The following is a 19,733-nucleotide window of genomic DNA, read 5'->3' as shown; positions in this document are numbered from 1 at the left end:
CGCTGCACCGTCGTAGGCGCTCTGCTGAACCACTGAGTAACACACATTTCTCAGGTCTCATATTAATAAGACAAATTATATTTAGTAATAAAAATATTGTAATAGCAAATATGTTTTTTTTAAGTAACTGTCTGTTACAATTAATAATGAATATATAGCAATTATTGTGTAGATTTTACTTGCATTTCAATGTTATTTTATTATTAATGTAACAGTATTGTTGTCGGTTCATGTTGTGATGATGATTACAACATAAATAGCCTAAATAATACATTAGTAACATTTTTGGCATAATATTTTAAAGAGTGCGAGTTTTGCACGTTTCCTGCTTTGGTTCTAGTCTCGACTAGTTCAGAATATTTTATTAGTAAACAGTGAAGTTTGAAATTGTTTTGAATGAGAGTCTGTTAAATGACTGAAATGTAAAACTATGTTAAAACTACGTAACTTTTCTTAAGTAGAGTCGTTGCTGTGTTTGTGTTCATCTTGCCAGTGCTTAAACAGTGCAGGAGAGTTTAGAATGTTGTGCATGAAGACTGGTTTTAAGAGAAAAAAATTCAAAAAGCTAAATGTTTGGTAAAGGTCAGATAAACAAACAAAACCCACAAACACACACATTAACACACATTTCATCAGCACGGGAGAACAAAGGTCTATATATAGACTAAACACAGACAACACTCACCTGGAAGCAGTAATGAGTGGGCGGAGTTACAGATTACCAGCAGGTGTAGAGGATAATGAGGGGGCGTGGTTAAGATGAATATAAGACAGGACTGGGGCAGATAGACAGAGGGATGGTCACTCTGTATAAAGAAGCTGTGATAATGACTGTGTTCACACGTCAACAAAAACTCTATAAAATCTGATTTCTCTAGTGTCTAAAGTCTCTAATGTAGTTCAGTCTACAATCAGATTTTACTGTTTGAGGAAAGCAGAAGAATTTCTTTTAAGCTTAATTTCTGAATTAAATCAGTTCTGAACCAGTTAGGAACAAGAAATTAATCAAGATGTATCTCTTTATTTATCTATATTTATTTATTTATTTTAGTCTATCATCAGGCTGCTTCTCTAGGCACCAATCTTTTAGATGTCTGCTGGACTCTTCATAGTGACCACAGTGCCATGGTCACCACACATATTAAGGGCCCAAAGCCATATTGTTTTTGTCCGTTAATTTTTATTAATAAAGCCAGAGCACCAGGGGGCTGTTCCACAAAGAGAGCTTTAAAAAGCAGTGCTTATTTGAGTAAGCCTCGCTTGAGTTAGCAGCACAATTAATTTCCAGCCAGTTCTGTTTCACTAGTGAAATCCAGATGCAACCTGTTCCCACTAACTCAAGACAGGCTTTTGTAATCAAGGCTCAGTGATCGAACCCTGAAAAGCTGAGAAAATTTTGAAAAAGGGAGAGAAAGTTCTGCTTTTTTTTCTCTCCTGCTCAACAGGAGTTACTTATATGTCTATTTGATGAATATAAAGACATAATTACAAGGAAAGTGAACACTTCTTGTATTAATAAAGTCATAGAAGCTGCCTGGCAGAAATGAATCCATTCAGTGGCATTCCAAAATGATGACATCACAGAGCTGGTAGATGTTAAGAGACCTTGCGCTCCTTCCATTAAGGATACCCCACTGATACTCAATAGGGTTTAGGTCTAGAGATGTGCAAAAATATGAGGGCTGTACTCACTTTTGTGAGGTACTGTACAGTGAAAGAGTCGAGGTTCTTAATTGCATACTCTTCTCTTTTTTTCTCATGAGGTAAAAAAAAGCCATCTAAACCTGCTCCTAACAGCAAGGAACACAACATACATGCCTCCATACAGAATGCTGTTTGAAATGGAAAAGCTTTCAGCATATATTATTAGTTAGTTAGTTAGTTAGTTTCTTTATTTATCTCCCAAGGAGATTTTTTTCTTGGATTGAGGGCATACTGCACTACAACACAAAACAAACACATACAGACAATCATGTGACCAAAACCATATCATTACAATACATTAAGGATTTAAAGTGCATTACATTACATACTTTCACAGAACCCCACAGCCCCTATACAACCAAATACAGTCAGACGTCCTTATTATTTAGAATCTTAATTGACAGTGGTACAAAAGAATGTTTAAACCTATTGTGCCTACACAAAGGGACCCTGTATCTTCTACCTGAGTTCATGAGCTGGTACTCCTGATGTAGCACATGTGTACTATCAGAAACAATATTCCTAGCCTGCCTAATTATAGCCTGCTGCCACAGCTCATGCGGGCCAAAAGGGGCAGGAATGCCCATAATTTTCCCAGCTGTCTTAACTAGGCTATTTAATTGTGTTTTGGATTGAACTGTTAGATTACCAAACCAACTTGTAATACCATATCTTAAAACTGATTCAATAGCTGCTCTGTAGAATATTAACATAATGTTCTTACAGACACCAAATAATGTGAGTCTGCGCAGAAAATGAAGGCGCTGATGGATCCTAGAGCACACCCTGGTCACCTGTGTTTTCCAACTCAGATCACAGTCTATGTAAACTCCAAGATATTTAAATGAGCTCACCTGCTCAATGGTTTGACCATGGATAGACACAGGGTCAGAAATTCCGACTTTTCGAGGATCCACCAGCATTTCCACAGTCTTACTTGTATTAATCTGCAGTTTGTGTACCCTACACCAGGCCACAAGATTTTCTACAGCTATATGATGCATATTTGGGTTAGAGGTTTTTGTTAACAAACTAAGCAAAACTCTGTCATCAGAAAATTTTATCAGGTGCTGGTTTGCGTCCATACTAACACAATCATTAGTGTAGAAAGTAAACAGGAAAGGTGAACTGACACTCCCCTGAGGGGCCCCAGTACTACAAACTGTTGTGTCAGATAGAGCAGAGTTAAACTTTACTTGTTGTGGCCTATTAGACAGGAAAGAATAGTACCACTTAATTAGAAATGGATTTACGTTTGCCTGGACTAACTTATTAAGAATCAGATGTGGCTGTATTAAATTAAAAGCTGAACTGAAATCTATAAAGAGTAGTCGAGCATATGCAGTTGAGCATTCAATATGCTTAAGAATAAGATGCATTAATGTTGCTATAGCATCACCTGTGCTTCGATTTTTTGTATAAGCAAACTGGAATTTATCCACTAACGGTTCCACTTGTATTTGAAGCTTTTCAAGCATCAGCCTTTCAAATGATTATTGTCTAATATAGAAATACACAATGATTATAGGAAAGCTTTTGGATGTGACCCTTTATTTAGAGTCAGGTAGGAGCAGGGAGAGGATTCAGAGGAGGACGCAAATGGAAGTATTTATTAGCAACATGAAGAAAAACTATAAACCAAAAAACAGCAACTCTGAAAACTCAGAAATAGACACAACCTGAACTGACACAAAGTACAAGAACCGATAAAGGAAACAGGGAACACAGGGCTATAAATACATACATACACACACAAGATGAAGAAAAGAAACAGGTCAAACCTGGAGAAGGTAATGAGGGGGCGGAGCTACAGATGAAACACAGGTGAAGGCACTAGATGGGGGTGGAGATACTGAAGAATACACAGCAGAGCACATGGAGGAGATAAAAAACAGGAGGGCAGAAAAACACAGAGCCCGAACAGGACAGACATGGAACAGGGCCAGGACACGACATTTAGCATCAAGAAACCGTCCATTCAGAGACAAAACTGCAAATCTAAACAGTAAAAACTGTAGGCACTTGAATCCTGAGACACAGAATTAGTTCATTAATGTCTGGTAAAAGAGGACTGAACCTCATCCTGACAGAAAGAGAAACTGCAGTCTCTAAGTATGTGGAATGTGACTCACATTTAAAGAAATGTAACATTGACTGAGTTGCAAAAAATTGCATTCATAAAATCATTGATTTCATCCAGAAGTCCTCATTTAACTTCATAAAACCATCCCCCACAGCAGGTTCACCTGTGTGCAGCACTGACTCTACAGCACTGCTCCCCCCAGCCTGTTCCCTCCACAACTCCACCAGGTCCATCTACCTGACTGTCCTGCCCCTCTGAGTGTGTTGGTGATTTTAAAAAATGGACAGATTAGAAAATACAGTGTTAATGTTAAACGAGTACTGTTCACCAACCTTATCTTAAAGTGAAAATGTTCCTCACACCTTAATATTTTTGACAAATGCTCCACAGCGGTGACCTCTTGTCAGTAGGGTTCTTAGATTCACCCCCTCGATGACCTCGCATTTTTGACCCACGATGTCTCCACTTATAATGTCTCCTGTGAATGTCTCAGGTTTATCAGTCCCAGCTTCTAGAGCTTCATCTGCATCTGCAGTCTCTAAAATAATCTGTGTTTTGTGGTCAGTGCTGAGAGAGAGGCGCACTGACACAATCTGCAGCATGTACCACTTTCTAATCTGTTCAATTCAGTTTCCCCAACTTTACATCCAGAATGTTTTCTCTCTGGCTTTCTGTCTACCTTTTTTCAAAGTGCTTTTTTTTCCTCTTCACCAAAAAGAGAGCCTGGCTGCCAAAATTTGGCAGCATTGTGAAGTCAAAAGTTTTTGACCCATCCATCAGACAACAATAAATGACTTGGCCCTAGGGTCATGGCCTACCCAGTTTTCTGAAAGTAGCAGCTTTGCTAATGACATCACGATGTCTTAAATTCCTCTTTTTTTGGGGGCTTATGTTATGTACAGCTTTATGTCCGCCAATCAGGTGAAATGATTTACAATTGGGATCAGTGGCAATTTGTTAGGTTTTTTTTTTTTTTTAGGTTGTATTTCCACCATCACAGCAGCCCCTCAGAATCTCATTGGGTTACCAGCATCATGTATGGTCTGACATGGTTCCCTTCTACCATCCTTTTTTCCTTTTTAGTGTGCAGATGAAACTTTGTTGTTGATTACAGTGGACTGTGTTAAGCCATGATTTTGTAGCGCAAACCTGTCTTTTTTTGTCTGGACTTGTAAATTTCCAAAATATTCCCAGAATTCCAAACTCCAAGCAGTAGAATGTTTAGCAAGTTTTCTTCCAGTCTTCAGATTTGCATTTAAAGAGATCTGATGTTGCACATGGACTTAAGCACAATGTCCTTTTCTCCTGACATCTTCCCAATATCCCGATATGACTTTCACATTTTGCAGAGTGTGATTCCAGCAGTTGTCTGTTAGAAACATCAGAAAAATGTGAAATGTCTTTTTTTAATTGTCTCTCTATCAGTGCATTAATGAGTTCAGTTGAGTTGTCGCATGTCCATGGATTAGATATGTATTCAGTTTAGGACCACATATGAAAGTGACTCAAATCTGATTTTGAAAAAAAAAAAACAGATTTGGCACATTCACACAGCCATACAAAAATTCGATCTGAGTCTTATTGAGCAAAAAATCTGATTTAAATCACTTTAGCCTGGTAATGTGAACGTAGCTTATGTAACACCTAAACTGAAACCGAATCTGGAGTGTGGAAAGCTGTTCAGTTTCTGGACCTGCTTGCTGTTCCACTGGAACACACATGGACTCTGCTCCCTGCCGTAAAGAGACAGAAGCGCATTCCCAAAGGCACTGTCTGTTTTTACCAAGCTGATGGGTTAGCACTGCACATGCTTGTCATGACTCAGCCGCTGAAGCTGCAGTTGAATACGGTCCAGCTTGGTTGAACTAAGCCCAGAAATCTGAATAAAAGGCCTTGAATTTGTTCACGAAGGCAAAGGCATTGAGAAGCATGACCTTGATGGATGTCAGGGCGAACCCCTTCTGAGAGCGGAGGTACTTGTCCTGTATACAGTCCTGCTTGGCTGAGAACAATACCACCTCTAGGTCACTGCCGGGGAGTTTGTGTCTACTGCAGAGGTGCATGTCCAGCCTCAAAAGTCTTTTTTCACGGAGAGGGGCAGCCCAAATTGTCTCTGAACTGGGCACTCGCAAGTTGGGCATGTCTGCAAAGTTCCCCTTGCAGATACACTTTCTTTGAAACAGAGAGAAACAGTCAGCCCATCCTGATTAACCTTAACAAAGACCCATTAACAAAACCACCAAACACACTTTGTGTGGAGAAGTTTTCTAGATGCTGAGGTTTGGTCTGTGGCCTCTTTTATAGGCCCTGTTTTGGGCAGGGCAAGCCGGTCTGCTGATGGTCTGCTATTTTGCAAAGTGCAAAAGCCGGATTTAGGGTTAGGTTTAGAGAGTTGGGTTAGGGACCCAAACTTCCAAAGCCCCAAACAAGTCCAGAAAGACTGGACCGGTCCAGAACCTTCGTTAGGCATGGGCCTACCACACGTCACCAAGCCCGACCATTCTCCCACCGTATCCCCCTTCCCCATATTGTTCCTAATTTCAGATCTCGGCTGATTTGCTCATTGAGCAATAATGATATGACCTAATTTATTAATCCAAACTTTTTCCATGTCTTTCCTTTTTTGGTTGGGACCATGATGTATTAAATTGCAGTCCCATGACTCTCAATGACTGAACCCCGTGTTTTAATAAAATGTTGGACTAACCAGGTCTGTGTTTCATTCTTATGTATAATGTAATGTCTGTGTTGCCACATTCTAGTGGCCAAGGTGTTCCTAGTTTCCCCCACATACTGTAGATTATGTTTTTGGCAGTAAATTAGATAAATGCAGTTGCTAATGTTGTGTTCTAAGGGTGGCCAGATTTTGAACAATTCCCCTGTGCGTGGATTGGAGATTCAGTGAATTCTCGGGATACATTTTGGGAATTTTGTAGTTGGGGTAGTTTGCTCTGAACCAGTAAATCCGTCAGGTTCTTATTCTTGCCGTAGGTGGAGATAACCTTGTGGCAGTCCAGCATTTTGTCTTTCTCCATGAATTTTTCAAAATTTGCTTTGAGATTTCTGTTTAAATTAAGACTAGCTCTTGAGAATGTTGTAAATAATGGGATTATTTCTGTCTGATTCCTTGTTTTTAGATAAGATGTTCCTATGGCATTGTTTCAGGAAAGGTCGGGAGTAACCGCTTTTCCTGAGAGCTTGGGGAACAGGGTTGTTTTTGCTTCCCAAAAGTCTCCCTGTTGGGTAAAGATTTTACGAAACCTCAGTAGCTGTGATTTAAAGCCTTTGAAGGTATGCTTTGGCTGATAGCTGGATTTGAATAAGAGGGAATGTGTGTCTGTATCTTTAAAATAGACCCTAATGTCGAGTTTGAGTGTCTGCAAACCCGCTTCCTTTTAAAAGTTATAGTGTCCAGGAAGTTCACTTTTGTGTCATGTAGCGTATTTTATTGTAATGGACTGATATTTTTAATAGACCTTCAGTAGGTATGAAGTGTCTAGCCAGATTTAATACTCTTTGCAAAATTTAATCGTTTGGCCCCAAGATTTAACATGGCCTTAGCACAGTCTGGTGTCCTGTGAACTTTGTCCTGAGTTACTTTAAAGTGCTCAGCTGGGAGCAGAGGTAGGTAGGCCATGTGCTTTTTTATGTAAGCATTTAGTTGTTCTCTCTCTTCCAACTTTAGTTGTTTTGAGAAATGGGATCCAGACTGCTGCACCTGGAATTTTTTCTCCAGCTGCCTTTACAGCATGCTGCATTTGTTTCACAGCTGTCTCCTTGCACTTTTGGTTGTGGTGGTTAATGCCAAATGCAAGGATGACTGTTTGTACCTTAGCATGCACATTTTGCGCCTGTCTAAATGTTCCTCTCGGATAGCTGTCGATCTGTAGCTCACTGTATTTGTGTTCTGTGATCTTGGCTAGCTTGGAGTCTCCCAATAGGCATATTGGTTTGCGTGTTCTAAGCTCCAGTTAGCTAACTACTGAACTAGGCCAGCATGCACACGGTTTTACGACTAATCAACACTTACCCCTTCAGCATGACCCCACCCCCGGAGTGAAAATCATGAATCTGATTGGTTAGATTGTCCTATGACTTTGCTAACAGATTTATTCCTACATTACACTTCTCAAAATCAGGAGAAGAGTCCACGCAGACACACAGGGGCAGAAGCCATTTTAAAAAGCTTTGATTAGTCAGTACCGCTATCAGTCAGATAAGAGTCCTGTAGCAACAGAAAAACATAGACTAATGCTTTGAATTAGTTGCTGTTTTAATTATTTTAGTTCATTTATAAAATAAGTCCATACACTTACAATAAATATAATATATATTTCCTGATTGAAAATTATGTAATTATTTGCATGCACTTAGTCACCCCTTCTGTGAAGGGTTAGAAGGGCCTCACTGCACACCACTGTTTTTTTTTTTTTGTCTAAATCTCTGCTCCAGCAGTACGTTCCTATTTTAAATATGCAGGCCGTCCCGGGGTTTTGTTTGTTTTGTCCTCTGACTCCTCCTGCAGCTTGTTTGCCAATATTAACTCCTCCCACCGAGGTTGCCAGCACTTAATACTACACTACATCGATCTGCGCTGCAGCAAAGGAGCCAGCTAGCAGAGCTGCTTCAGTGCTCCTTGTGTAACATACAGTCAATATAACGCTAGATACGGGTTTTAGAGGAGTTTAGAATTGCTGTATTTCTCCTCTTGCTCGTACTCTTTATGTTCTCTGCCTCTCCTACTAGTCTTACCATTGTGTAGAATCAGCCTCCTGAATTTGGCAACCCAAATAACCTTTGTGGCTGGGAAGGGGTGGGCGGAGCAGACTACTCTCTGTGGTGTTTTGAAATTGGACTACTGTAGCCATTTCAAACACTCACTCTCAGGTCCTACATAATGCACCTTTTTGGTAAGGTTAGGTATGGTTAGATTTAGGTTTGATTTGAGGTTTGGTTTGAGGATAGCTTTAGGGTTAGGGTTAGGTTAGGGTTAGTTAGGGTTTGCGTTAGGGACTTCCTCACCAATCTGTCAGATTTAACATGGACTGTGAACTTTCTCATTCAATAGAAAAGTCAGATGGTCTGGCCAAACTGTCTGGAAATCCAGATCCCAAGTCCTAACCAAATAAAATGATCAGGCCAGGGGTCAGTGCCCAGCGCTCACGTCCAACTCGATTAGACGCTCCTAAAGCCACTTGGTGGTGGGCGGGGCTCCCACACATGTTCCGACTCCACTTCCACTCTGGAACCGGTACAACCACTGTAAATTTTAAGCACCCAGATAGATTTTTCAAGCCGGGACTGGTTTTTGACCTAGGCCCCACAAGACCACCTTGAGGTTTTCGTGGCAAAAAAAAGGGGAAAAGGGGAAACTCAATTATGCAGAGGAGGTCCCCAGGGCGACTGACATATCTTTATATATCATTATTGATTTCAAGAGAGGGACTATTGCTTGCTGATAGTGGTTCCTGCCGGTGGGGTGGTTACAGGCTGAGGGTGAGCAGTTGCATTTAATTCACTGTGACATATAACTTGTAATGCTATTCTCTGAACATATTTCTTTAGTTGGACCTTTTAACCCCGATCTTCTCCTACCAGCCCTCCTCACCACCTTCTTCAAATAGAAGTTTTTCTTCTGCCCCACTTCTTAGCCAATAGCCAGTCTTGTTGCTAGGATGTGACAGCACTGTGAGACAGAATTGCAGGAGCACTGCTCTTTTGGGGCCAGTGAGGCAATATATTTTTTCCCCATCCACTCTTTAATAATAAAAGACTATGATTTTGGCACAAGGATTAATCTGTCCATGGAAATGATGAGCTGTGCAAGCGACAGTCTCGATGTCAAAGCCTGTTTCTGAAGAAGCAAAGGTCTGTTGATTGGATTGAGACACTTGGTCTCTGTGTAACCCAGAAATTTCCTGTAGAATCATCACATCAGGTGGGAAATTAGTGTCTTTTATGTCCCTCTCCAAACTCTCAAACTCACCTTGTTTAGATGGTAGTTCCCCAGACTGCAGCAGCCTCTCAGGACTTCATTTAAATAGTATGTCCGGAGATTGCAGAGTGAGAGAACCATCTTCTCTGGTCTGACCTCGTTCCAGTCCACCAACCTTTTAAGGGTCGCATCAAAACGTTCTGAAGGATTTTTTGTGACTTGTTAGAAAGTGTTAGGCCTAGATTTTGCAGTGCAAATCTGGCAGACCTCTCCATTGGGACTTCCAGGTGCCTCCGGAAATACTCAGCAAATACTGAGCTCCATTTGTTGGACAGTTCAAGATTCCTGTCCCAGTCTTCTTTGGTGTCCGACTCCAGAAGATCTCTGATATCGTTGGTGTACATATTTACATCACGATTACCTTTCAACTCTCACAGTTTAAACTTTACATTAAGTAGGATGTGGTTCTAGCAGTTTACTATTGCAACTGCTGGAAGCACTGAACGTATAGCCAGGTCTATTGCAGCCTCTCGATCAGTGCATATGACAAACTGTGGGGAGATGAGTTCCAGAAAAAGATCAAGCAAATCTGTGAATAAGCTTTTGTGAGTTTTTGCACTCCAGGTCTGGTGAATGTGGAAGGCTAAGGGTATAAAGGGACACTCTTTAAAACCCTTTTAACGGAAAAGAAGGGGAGAGACATAATAATCTCCCAAATCGAATGTTGTGTCATAATGAAGGAGGATTGGGACACCACTATCCATATAGGCAATCGGTATCCTTAACTTCTGTAATTTGCGGCAACAATGAGCAACTCTGGGTAGATATCAGCCCACATCATGCACAAAACCTTTAAGGTATTCGCTGAGTATGTATGTTGCAATTACATCATTTTGGTGCAGCATGTTTTGTAAGAGCACACGTTTGATTGTGTTTTCTACCTGCATCATGTTTCTTGGGAGACGAACCTCCATGTGCTCCTTGCTGTGAGAAGCTGGTTGGTAAATGAGGTCTCTGTACACAGATGCAGGGGGTCGTCTCTTCTTCCTCTTAATGTGACTGAGAACCGAGGGAGCAGTTCTGATGAAATTCCAGTTACAGTCTTTTGAATTCCCATGGGGCTTTGGAACATAGTCTGTCTCATCTCTCAAGTAGTGAAGAGAAGAAAGTATGGTGATTTGCTACTGCATAGTTCGTATACCTTTTTCCAGAACAACTTTTTCTTCATTTTTCACAGCAAATTAGCGCACTTAGAGGATATGAATATCATGTTTAAGGGTTCTTGTGCCCTCATTTTTCCACATGATATAATCTGCTCTCCAGTCTTGTTTGCTATTCTCATTATTGTACACATAAATGTACACCTCTCCAGCTTTTGGGTTTACTGGAGGCAGGTTGCTTGTGTGCAGTTTGTCCACATTCATTAAGATGGAGACTGCTTCCTTTGTGGATAAGGAATGGTATATTTCTGAATACATCTGCACCAGCTCTTTGTCACATAGTGACTCCACTGACTTCCTTTCCTCACTGGAACATGGAGGAGGCAGGATGCAGATGCAAGTTGCTTTTATTTTCCATATAACAAAAACAAATAATAACTGAGACAATGAAAAACAAAGACTATAAAATAAAAGACTACACCAGGTCTTAACAAACAAAAGTGAAATTAACAAAAATAAACAATATAAAGAAAACAAACCAGAACTCTGTAGACAAAAAGACAGCAATTCAGCCGCTCAACAAACACAGAAAAACATCCAGACAGGCTCAAACGGGACAGGCTCAAACAAAAAGCAGACAGAGAACCAAGGAACACATGGGGTATTTATACACAGGCACACACAAGGGACACCTGTGTAAGTAACGAGGGGGCTGGGTTACAAATGAGACAGGAGGAATTACAGATGAGAGGGCGGGGCTAAGGCGGAGACAAGCTCTGTAACCCCTTTTTTGCCATAATGGATCGCGCCAGAAGACGCGGGGGGGCGTGAACTGTATGAGGTATGCTTGGGCACAGTTCTGTACTGCTTGAGTGGGTCTCAAGCGTAAACCCCCCCCGCAGCAAGCTGAAAATGGAGATAAGGGAGGTGAAGGGGTGGTGGTGGGCGCGAGGTTGAACGTCACAAAGGTGAGGGGGAAACAGGGAGGTATATATATATATGGCCAAGGGGAGGAGCTTGTAATTGAGGCGCGCTCCATATGCCAAAACTCTGTTAATACTTAACAACACTTTGCCATAATGGATCGCGCCAGAAGACGCGGGGGGGCGTGAACTGTATGAGGTATGCTTGGGCACAGTTCTGTACTGCTTGAGTGGGTCTCAAGCGTAAACCCCAAAACAATGGATGAAAGTATGGCAACTAATGGGATTAAGGAAATACAGAAGCTAGAAGTTCGTGGGCAGTGAACAGGTCTCGGGCGTGAGTGCGGATGTAGCTGTGATAGACATGGGAGGACCAGCGGCCGAGGATCTGAACGGTGTGGTCAGGTATGCCTTGGTGAGAAGCTGTAGTGGCTGCTCCGATTCTGAAAGAATGGGCGGAGAAATGTGCGGGGTTAAATCCACTGAGTGAGAGTACGTTCTTGAGGTGAAAATGAAACCAATGACTGGTAGCAGGGGAACCGGATTCACTGATAAACAGGGGGTCGTGAGGACGAGCACCTTGGGAGAGACGGAGCTGGAGGTAGAGCTGGAGAGGTTCGTAAGGACTGAGAGATGAATGAAGTCTGAAAATGTAGACTGGAGTATATATGCCAAATTGGTTAGTTTTGCTTCTCTTGATGTTGAAAATGAGGGTGTCGGTGTCCAGGATGGTGATATCAGACAGACAGGGGTGGAGAGAGGGATGATGAGTGGTGGAAGGAGTGGTAAATTCTGAAACTCGGAGAAAACCAAAGAAAGCTAGCAAAAACATAGCTTCTAAGGTTTGAGAAATGTTGGGAGAATATTGTCCGGAACGTAGAGTGGAAAGGCAGCAGGAGAGAATGTGAGAGGTTAGGGGAAGACGTTTGTGAGTGAGAGGAGGTTCGCTCCTTTTAATGCCTTTTAAAAGCAGTGTGATCTGAGGATGACTAACGAAAGGATGAGGTGAGCCATGGAGGAGTTTATGAAAGAAGTTGATAGCTGATAGGTAAACTTTGAGGGAGGATGATCGAATGTAGAGGCGGGAGCTGGTAAAGGTGAGGAAGTTGGCCGTGCTAAATAGATCAAAGGAGGGAAAGGGGATTGAAAGAAAAACGTGGAACCAACGAAAACATTGCCATCCTGTCCAGTAAGTAGAAAGAGTGTTGGGGGAAACGGCGTTAAGAATGAGGTCCTGGGATTGGAGAGTCAAATTGTAGAAGGCATGTGCAGCGGGAAGATGGTGTCCAAATAAGGTGGAACTGGGGTTGGATGTGGGTCTGAGAGTGGAGCCAAGGTCCTGAATTTCTGAAATTGGAAACGAGACAGAGAATCAGCAATGGAGTTAGATGAACCAGGAATGTGAACAGCTTTGAGAATGAACTGATGCATGATGGAGTGCCACGTGAGCCTCTGGAGCAATGGCATTAAGGACGGGGAATTTGACCGACCCTTGTTGATTGCGTTTACTACGGTTAGATTATCAGAGTGTGTGAAAATGACGCGTCGCGTCCATTCGTGTCCCCATAGCAGGGCAGCGACGATGATGGGGTAAAGTTCACGAAGCGCGGATGAATCACGAAGATCCGAGGGGAGCTGAAAAAATTCGGCAGGCCATTGGGAGGCGAACCATCTGCCGTCGTAGAAACCGCCGAAGCCTGTAGAAGGTGCGGCGTCCGTGAAGAGATGAATATCAACAGGATTAGATACTGCGTCGTTAAAGAAAAATGAAATGCCATTCCAATGAGAGAGGAGTAGGAGCCAGAAACGTATCTCTGCTAGACAAGCCTCATCCAGGGTGACGAACTGAAAGTAGGATGTAGCTGAAGAAGCGAGGAGGAGGAGATGGGAAATAAAAGCGCGACCTTGTGGGATGATGCGCATGGCGAAATTCAGATGCCCGAGAAGCGACAGGAGCTGCTGCTTGGTGCAACGAGGCTGTTGCAGAAATTCTGAGAGAACTTGGGAGATGCGAGTTTGCTTATCGCGGGGAAGAGAAGCCTGAAAGTTGACGGAGTCCAGCAAAATCCCCAAAAATTCGAGCGATGTAGACGGACCAATGGTCTTTTCGGCGGACAGCGGAACGCCCAGGCGGTGAAAAACTGATGCTAGGGAGGTGATGCAACGAGCGGGTGGAGAAGACGGGGCGTCGAGGACCAGAAAGTCGTCCAGCAGGTGCACGACATAGGGAATGCGACACACGTTGAGCAGGATCCAGGACAGTGCCTCGGCGAAACAGTCAAATATCTTGGGGCTGCTCTTACAGCCGAAAACGAGCCGGGTGGCGAAGTAGTAACGCCCCTTCCAGCGCACGCAAAATAGGTGCCAAAAGTCAGGATGGATGGGTAAGACCTTAAAAGCTGAGACGATATCTGCTTTGGCCATCCAAGTGCCGCGTCCGACGAGTTTGATGAGGGAAATCGCATCATCGATGCGGGCATAGCACAAAGAAAACTCGTCGCTGGGCACCAGGCTATTGACGGAAGGAACAGAAGAGCCATGGGGAGCGGACAAGTCAATGATGAGGCGTTTCTTCCCCGAGTATTTGCGCGTGGCAATGCCGATGGGATTAATCCGAAAAGTAGAAAAAGGGGGAGAGGAAAAGGGGCCGACCATGAAACCATCAGAAACCTCCTTGGCGAGGAGAGAGGAGACAACGTCGGGTTCAGATTGTGCTGACAGGAGGTTGGGAGCCGAGAAAGAAAAGTCCGGCAAAGAAACGAGCCCAGGAGAAAAACCGAAAGTGAAACCATCGAGGAGGTAGCATACCGATACAGGGTCAGGGTGAGAAGACAGACAAGCAGCGAGTTCGGGTACGTTTACTGGGGTTGACAGATAGCGAAGCAGTCAGCTCCGCCCGAACTTGGGGGGATGGTGGGGGCAGGAAGGGCGGGCGTGAGCCTGAGCGCAATAAGAGCAGATGTGCAGGAAACGACACGAAGATGCGCGGCACCCGTTCGCGTTAAAATTATTGCACACGGCCTGATTCCCAAGAAAATGAAGGCGCCTTCCGCGCGAATCGCGAGAACTGCAGGTAGTGAGACGCGGTGCAGCTGAAGGTGCGCCGGCAAAAGGGAGTGAAAGGAGAGAGGGGGGGGCAGGAGAAGGAGCGGTGACAGGAGCAGAGATCACCAGTGAGCAGGCTGAGACGGGGTGTGACGGCTGACCGCACAGTTCGCAGGAGAGGGAAGGACGGCCGGCGAAAATACGGCAATAAAGCTCGAGATTCAGGGAGCCCCAATAGGTAGCGATATTCCATTGCTGCAGGCGCGCAGCTGCCTGTGCGGAGAAAAGGCGATGGTATTCATAAAATCCCGAGCCACCGTATCGCACGGCCATGTCAAGGATGATGGACAGGTAATCATCAAGTTCCTGCCGGCGGGCAGGGAAAACAGCGCAGATAACGTCGCGGAAGGTGGAAAACGCGAGAGCGAACTCGGGCACGGTAAGGATCTTGGAGGCGCGGGATTCAGAAGATCCGAGCGTGAGCGATACGCCCCCGACATCGAGAAGGCGGGGCGCCGCAGCGGCAGCTGATGGACGGAGGAGAGAGGAAAGGTCCACATCCGCACCTTGCAGGATTCGCTGGCGTAGAGATGGCTGAACCAGAGGAGGGCAGAAGGAGCGAGCACCGGCTGGAGGCGGGGCGGGACCTGCGGTGGAGAGGGAGAAGGAGCCGTCGTGGACCTGAGGAGTGGGGAGGAGGGGCTGGGCAGCTTGAACACTCGGAGCACCTGAGGAGAGAGTGAAAGGAAGAGAAAGTGATGTTAGCTGCTGAACGGCCTGGGGGGGATCAGAGGAAACGGGAACAGGGGGAACAGGGGGGGCTTGGGGAACTCGGGGTGCATGGGGAACTCGGGGGGCTTGGGGAACTCGGGGGGTTTGGGGAACTCGGGGAACTCGGGGAACAGGAGCATGGGGAACAGGTGGGTCGGAGGGAACAATAACGGGGGAAACATGGGGTGCTTGGGGAACTCGAGGAACTCGGTGGACGGGGGGGTTGTGGGCGGGAACGGGAACCAAGGGGGCGGAAACAGAAACGGGGGGGAAAAAAGAAGAAACGAGGCCACTGGCGGGAAGAGCGGAAAACTCAGGAGGGGGCAAAGAGGAGAGAGAAGGAAGAGGAGCAACGAAGGGAGGAGAAAGGCGGGAAAAGACAGAAGAAAGAGTGGTAATGGGCCGGGTGGAAAGGAAGGGGCCCGCCTCACCGGCGGGGGGGGTGGAGCGGCTGAAGGGAGTGTGGGCGGGGCGGCCGCGCCGCCTGGGTGAAGTAGAGGTGACGTCATCGCGGCTTCGCGGAAGCCGCGCGGGGGATCTTCGGATGGCGGCGTCTGAGGAGAGTAAGAGAGAAAAGAGAGTCCTCTTAGGAGCGGAACGGGCGAAATGGATCCTGCGGTCCCTGAGGACCTTCTGCAAACCAGCGACGGTCCACTCGGACATGGAGCGGGCTGGAGCCGGAGATGGGGAAGGCAGCGCACGGGAGGTGGAGGCCATGGGGGAGCTGCTGCGGCGAGAAACACGCTGGGAGCGCCGTGCGGGAGGAGGGGAGGCCTGAGATGAACGGCGGGAACGTCCAGAGCCGGGTTGGGCCACGCCGGAGCGGCCGCGCCGGGCCGGGGAGATATCACGCTGGGCTGGGGGGCGGCCACGCCGAGCCTGGGAACGGTGGTATCGGGACGGGGAGAGATCACGCCGGGCTGGGGAACGGCCTCGCCGAACCTGGGAGCCGGTAACCGCCGAAATAGCAGGGGCATCAGGCACGGAGACGACGGATCGCAGCCTTGAAGTGGGGCGGGATGAAGCAACGGACGAGGAGCCGGAAAACAACTCCGAGTCCGAGGCAACTAGATCCAGATCCATGGTGAGTGACGTGAACTTCGAACAGGTAACTTGGCAGTCACGCGAGGTTGAACGTCACAAAGGTGAGGGGGAAACAGGGAGGTATATATATATATGGCCAAGGGGAGGAGCTTGTAATTGAGGCGCGCTCCATATGCCAAAACTCTGTTAATACTTAACAACACTTAAAGAGGCTTTGTTCAAACTGAGCTTCCTGCATTGCCTGTGTAGATGGGGACTTTATTTTTCCTCTCAACGCACCAATAGCAGTTATGCCTGGGAACATAAACATTTTATAACCTTTTTTTTACCTGAATTTTTATAACCTGATTTTTTTTACCTGAATTTTTAATCGTTAAAGTATTTTTTTGCTACATGATTTTTTTTTTTACTTAAAATGTTTGTACCTTAATTATTTTATTTAGGTGAAATGTGGGCTATCTGTCATTTTAAAACTGTTCTAAACTGAACCATTAATACCTGAATTGTAAATATCTTAATATTTGAAGGTCAATTTTTCAAGAACAGCAGATTACACACCGTTTATATTCAAGAAATATGTTTTTTGTTTCAGGTTCTGGTGATATTGATTTAACTCCATAGTCTGCTTTGTTCTAGTTCTGAGTCCATAGTCTACCCACTGAGTTACCAAAACGTATAAATTACCTGACTTTTAAATAGTGTCGTTCGTAATCTGACGACTCTTAGGCCTCCCTTAAAGGGAAGCCTTGGGCTAGCTTAAAATAGACTCTTTAAAAGTTATCTAGTCATGCATCACTACACAGCGTTAAATTCAAAGATAATCAACAGACGAGTGCCTTAAGTTAAAGAAAGGAGAAGATGGAGTTCTTCGAAGTTCTTAAGATGTTCTTTATTGTCTTGAAGTCAGCCAGATTCAGTCAGAAGGATCCAGTCTTCTGATGAGACAAAGGATTACACACATTTTTATACAGTATTTGGGTGAACAAAAGGTGGGGGCTTCAGGCTCCACCTTTTTACCGTTATATAACCATATGTCGGTTGAACATAATTGTTCCCAAACATGATCATCTTTAGGGAGGTTTTTCCGGTCAAGGCTATGGGCATTATGCCATTAGTCCCATAATTGTATGGTATGGTTTTTTAAAAAATCCTGACCTTCACCTGCTCAGTCTTCCCGTGGGAGAAAGACTGAGCTAGGCCTATGTTGGACATCTGGTCTGATTAATGAATTCAGAGATATGCTCCCCTAGCCATAATGAAGCGTTTTCTGGGAAATTCTCCAAATTATGGCCTGTTATCTTATAGCAGCTGCCTCCCTTTGGGATGTGCCTGGTACAGGTTTGAGACTTGTTACGGGAAAGGGCAGACAGAGGATGAGCAACTCAATGAACTTGCTCATATAAGGCCGAGTGTGCTTCAGTATATGAAGATTTACACATGATCTTCAATATCCTAATTTAGGCCCCACATTCCCCCCTTCCGTGGGATTTAGTCCCACGGAACAATGATGGGATAATTTGGTATCTCAGGCTGTCTTTCAGAACATAGAGATTTTAGTACAGCTAAAGTTATGTTTTAATTATTTTATTATTATATGTAAGTTCCGTGCTCGTAAATAGTTTAAGTCCCAAGTCCATATTAAACCATATTGATTTGACACAATCTTATGCATATAGGTGAGTAAATATGACAGTATAGTAGGAAATACATGGTTATACATTCATCTACATGACACCAAAACAGATGGATAAATGGTGGTGTAACTACGAAAGGTATGAAAATGCACACTTTCAAATGGATTACATAATGGATAACATGATTGGATTACATATGATAGATAAATTGAATACATGGTTTAAGTTCCATATTAATATATTGTCCACAAGGAGGGTCAGGCAGGTCCGAATTACGCATCTCAAGTATTGAGATGTTCTTGTCACAAAATTGACATAAGTATCTTAGGTAAGCCCCACATTCCCCTCTGTCTCCTCGCTGGTAACTGGCGACTAATCGAGCATAGAAAGGCATGTCAAACATGGCACCAAGCAAAGCAACCCGACGAGGCCCCACATGCAGTCGCGTACCTCAAGAACCAAGGGTTAAGGCAAACCATCCCAGCACAAAGTCAAGGATGGCCAACCCCACCTAGAGCCAAGGCGCTATACTGATGGAGTAATACCTGTCAATTTGGTTGCTTCCTGGAAAAGCTACCCACTAATAGCGTTACCAAGACAATGCACAATCAAGAGGCTCCGCTTCACGCCTCTTCAGAGGAATTTGGGAACGTGAGCAGTAGGTAAAAAGAATCAAAGAAACCTGTCCCCCCTTAGGCACAATACACATATGCAACTGTAAAACATTTCACCAGACAGTGAAAGGCACGCTTGTAAAAAACAAAAACACACAATCAATTATTATGGAACATTGGGACAGATGAAACACAAGGGTGTAGGATTAAATAGTCCATAGATGTGGAGAAAAATCCAAAGACAAAATACGAGAATAAAAACACAAGGTCAGTTGTGCGCCGAAAATGTCTTCTGCCTTATGTGACTTTGCGCCACGTAGAAAGGCATGGTGCAGGTCAAGGGAGAGGTTACTAGCACTTCACCTTGACCCGAAGTACGCTGTCGCATCATTTCTCTGGGGCCACGCCCTGGCCCATTTGACAAATTACTTCAAGTCCCGCGGAGGAATCAACAGATGCATGAAAAACAGCATATTGTCCAGAGATAGATGAAATAGTTCGTTCAATCAACAATCTCAGGCAAGGTACAACACAACATGCCACAAACATCAAAATCAAAATGACATACAAAAGCATCATAGCCAATCTCATCAAAAGAGCTTTCCATTGACCAGAAAATAACCAGTTAAGCCAGGAGTCCTGTGCAGCCTGTGTGTTTCTAACATGTTCATCACGCAGGTTCCTAAGTTTCGACATTACCTTAGTAAAGTTACCATCAGAGCCAGTATGTAAGGGAATATAGGAACAACATTCTTCGCCAATCAAAACACAGACACCATCATCAGGTGCTCTCATTTGGTCTATAGCAAATCTGTTTTGA

The 19,733-nt window shown here is 44.3% G+C and overlaps 3 protein-coding genes across 5 annotated transcripts in view; 1 reads left to right on the top strand and 2 right to left on the bottom strand.

Moving 5' to 3' along the window:
* Positions 1-19,733, bottom strand: part of LOC125801167 (zinc finger protein 484-like) — a 634,928-nt gene that overhangs the window by 173,301 nt on the left and 441,894 nt on the right. The window lies entirely within an intron of this gene.
* Positions 1-19,733, top strand: part of LOC111188977 (NACHT, LRR and PYD domains-containing protein 12) — a 900,554-nt gene that overhangs the window by 645,890 nt on the left and 234,931 nt on the right. The gene's annotated exons all lie outside the window — the stretch shown is intronic.
* Positions 1-19,733, bottom strand: part of LOC111196387 (NACHT, LRR and PYD domains-containing protein 12-like) — a 798,826-nt gene that overhangs the window by 712,489 nt on the left and 66,604 nt on the right. The gene's annotated exons all lie outside the window — the stretch shown is intronic.

The sequence above is a fragment of the Astyanax mexicanus genome, chromosome 4 (assembly GCF_023375975.1).
Source record: "Astyanax mexicanus isolate ESR-SI-001 chromosome 4, AstMex3_surface, whole genome shotgun sequence".
NCBI lineage: Eukaryota > Metazoa > Chordata > Actinopteri > Characiformes > Acestrorhamphidae > Astyanax > Astyanax mexicanus.
Note: the sequence above shows the minus strand (reverse complement) of the source record. Positions and strands in the feature narration are given on the sequence as shown.